General features: G+C 44.5%; 1 long non-coding RNA gene across 1 annotated transcript; it reads right to left on the bottom strand.

Moving 5' to 3' along the window:
- Positions 1 to 1202: 1202 nt before the first annotated feature.
- Positions 1203 to 3083, bottom strand: LOC106489767 (uncharacterized). The gene is made up of 3 exons (XR_001293473.2): positions 2766 to 3083; positions 2070 to 2181; positions 1203 to 1347 (listed from the first exon to the last, which is right to left on the bottom strand). It is a non-coding gene; the product is annotated as an uncharacterized lncRNA (long non-coding RNA).
- Between the last annotated feature and the right edge of the window lie 650 nt (positions 3084 to 3733).

Genomic DNA, 3733 nt, shown 5'->3' with positions numbered 1-3733 from the left:
TTTAACTGCCGCTGTGTGATGCATGCATATAGGCGCCGCGGTGTCCGGGTGCGTTGGGTGCGCGCACACAGGGACGGAGCGCGCGGGGCTCCCTCGCGCGTCATCGCTGCTGGCGGCTGGTGTCGGCAGTGGCACCTTCCTCTGAGGCCGCGCTGATGCAGCATGTCAGCGCGACGCTGGAGGTTACGCTTTTATCCGCCGTGCTGGGGTTTTCCGCATCCAGCTCGAATCAAAATCCTGACCACGTGCCGTTATTAACGACCAGCTTCGGATTTTCCCTGAAAATACACAGGCAGCAACCAAATTCCAGCTTGGCAATTTTATTTACTGTTTCTCTCGGAAACGTGGCGGTTCCTCATCGCTGCTTCCTGACCTGAAGGGCTGCTCAGCTCTCCGTGTTACTCGACAGCTGCCGCATTTCACCGTGGGGTTACTGCCATTCAACAGCAGAAGGCCGACTGCCTATATAAAGATAATTACTAGAGAAGAGAACATTAACATAGGAGCTATACGTAATATAAATAAATATAAATGTGTGTATAAATATATATATACACACATACATATATTTGTGTGTATATAGATACACATACACATATATGCACATATACATATTTACTGATGACTCCCTGGTCCTTGTCCCCTGCAGTGCCCTGACAGCAGGGGAAAGCGGGTGCCACCGCCGGCTCTGCTGCACCGTGTTCGGGTGCCAGCAACGCACCCAGCCGGGGCAGGTGGGTGACTCTAGGCAGGGTGTCAGGTCAGGGCACGAGGTACCACACAAAGGGTTGTCCCAGGAATTTGCAATATTCCTCCGAGGGGCTGATGTTGGTTAAATGTTATGAGCCCCAGGGCTGCACATCCATCGGCCCACACTGAGTTTTTGAACGCACGAGAAGAAGGACCTCGGGTACATGGAGTTTGGGACGAAAGCACACCGCGTGCCTCATCTCTGTCTGGTCACAAGTTGCAGGGCAGCGCTTGTGAGGGCCAAGGGGAAGGACCGAGATGGGGAGATCTCCTCTCCTCCCCAGTTTGCATTTCTAGAGCAAGAGTTGCCCTTATTTAAATGTTGAGGTCTGCCACTAGCCACCAAATGCAGGCAGTGCAGAATTTGCATTACTTTGAGGCAAAGCCAAGGTGTAAAATATCTTTATTGAGAATGGAAATGAAGCAAAGGCTTGGCTCCACACCCTCCCAGATTTGTGACTATCACAGTTTGGATTTGAATGTAAAGCTGGTGGATCCAGGATCACCAGAATGCTCCTTTTACCTGTCCCTTGGTCATAAGTAGCAGTAGAAGACCATAGAGGAACCGTAAATGAACAGAGCCACTACAGCTTGAAACTACAGGTAATAAAAGCAGGTTAAATTGATAAACAAAATGCCAGTCTAAATATGTAATAAAAGAAAGGTAATTCTGTAAAGAAGGGCTCAGTGTGTGAGACATGCAAATGCAGAAAAAGGAAGGATTTAAGTCCGTAAAGAGACTAGTGGAAGGAAGAACAAGGGAAGAGAGTGCAGTGTATTGACCGAAGAGATAGAGCACTGTAAATGAAATGAAGTGTTTGCTTTAATGTTCACTGTAAACAGAGAAAGGCTGCAAATGCACCAGATGCCCGAAACACACCTACAAGTCTTGGAGGAGAGAGAAAGAGGGGCAGGGAATGGGGACCAAGCCTAAAGAGCTAAGCGGTTGCCTAAAATCCAGGGTTGGTCTTTGGGCATTATTGACTTTGGTAAGACACTGGCCAGAAAGGCGGATGGCAGAGGGAGAGGAGCAATACGTCAGCAGAGAAACAGAAGATAGAAAGCAGGAAATGGGGGAGATGTGCAAAGGGAAATGTCATCTTTATCAGCGCATTCAAAAAAGGCAACAGACAGTATTTAAGAGCTAAGTGGCAAAGCCGTTATCTGATGCACATCCCATATCAACCCTTCTTTGGGGGATGGGACAAGAAAAACTAATTAATAACACTGAAACCCAATTGCTGAAAACATGGAGGTGTCGGTTATGATCCTGAAGTGAAATTCGCTTAATAAATCAGAAATATGATTGGGAAGGTCACCTGAATAGAAGTGTGTCTTCCTGCTTTATGTCAGTCTGGATTGGCACATGTTCAGAGGGAACAGAATCCTTGGTACGAAATCTTGTGCAGTACGCCACTTCGACAATGCTGACTGTAGGTGTAGCAGTGGGATGAAATGACGGTTGATTTTTGGCTCAATAAGGAAAAAAAAAACCTTTTTGTTTGGTTATATCCTAACTATAAGCTATATATTGAAGATTTTTCATTGAAACATTTTACATGCAAAAAATCAAATCTGTGCAGAAAATAATAATTTGTATTAAAAGCAGGAAAATAGTTAAAAGCAGAAATTCAAATTCAGTCATGCCAAAATTCTCCTGCTCAAAAGGAGTTTTAAAGGCTATTTTTACCCTTATCTAATAATAATTAGTTATTAGGGTTATTCTATTAGGGTTACATATTATTTTCCATATCCTAAAAATTTTGCAGAGACCAATACTATACTCACAAGCGTTTTTTCCAAAAGTATTTCTTACTTGAAGGAAAGAGATCTTGAATAGATACAATTCATACACTGAAATAAATGGAATTATACTAACTTTCCATATTCAAGATCTGACCTGATATGTTAATAGACATTTTTTGGTAACTCCTTCAGTCTGTTAGTCATTTAAAGAATAACTGTAAGCTTATAAATATGTATTTCTTTTTTGTAGTAAAAGGAGAAACTTGTACCCCTGAGGAGCTCTTGGCGGAGCCAGCTGGGCCAGTGGAGTTGGTGGTGGGCAGTGCTGGTATGAAGCAATGGTGAGTATTTAAAAAAAAAAAAGCAGATCTTTGTCAAATGCTGTTTTTGAGTGATTTCTGACTATGATGCACCAGGAATATAATAACCCATGTGTAAGACTGGAGCTCTTGAAGTCCCAGAGGAGCTTGAATCTCTCAGGATAACACGAAAAGGTTTGCACGGCTCTCGGGGTGAAACAGATGCCACCTGAAAGATGGATGCTCTGGAGGTAAAGTAGTTGCTTCTGAGGCACTCCGGAATTTTCAGCAGGCTGGAGAAGAGATTAAAACAAAAATTGAGAAGCACTGCACTCATATGGAAATAAAACAGAAGAAAGATGTTTTTGCATAGAGAGTGGGATGAGGACAAAGACATAGAAGAGCTCGTGATTGCCTTAAGGCCAGTCAACGTTCTCATCAGTTTTGGGGTTGAGGCCCCCAGTAAAAGCTCAAACCATGACTTGCTGATAAAAACTAGGCCTGTTTAGGAAGGATTTTGTCTTACGCTAGGTACGTTGCTGTTAGGCAAGTGAGATAAGCGGAGGTGTCCAAGACAGGTGCCCCAAGGCTGATGGCACAGCAAGGCTGTTGCTTGTGCCGGGGTGGCCTGCTCCCATCCGTCCTCCACCATGGCCTCAGTCCAACATTTTAGGAAAGAAAATCCTTATGACAAAATGTTCTGCTCTGTAGGAAACCAACGCAGCACGTATGCTCCACTGGAACCCTACTCGACTTTGCAACGGGGCGTCAGTGAAGCGGGAGCGCTGCGCCGGTTCTGCACCCAGCCAAGCGTTGCTCCTTGCCTAAAAATTCCATATATCACCATTGCAGGGATCCATAGGTTCACCTGTAGCTGTTAACAGAAATATAACATAGTCTCTGAGTGAAAATATCTTCCACCTAGTAAGCTAAGTAAA

This window comes from Apteryx mantelli, chromosome 13 (genome assembly GCF_036417845.1).
Source record: "Apteryx mantelli isolate bAptMan1 chromosome 13, bAptMan1.hap1, whole genome shotgun sequence".
NCBI lineage: Eukaryota > Metazoa > Chordata > Aves > Apterygiformes > Apterygidae > Apteryx > Apteryx mantelli.
This window is presented reverse-complemented; position numbering and strand designations above follow the sequence as displayed.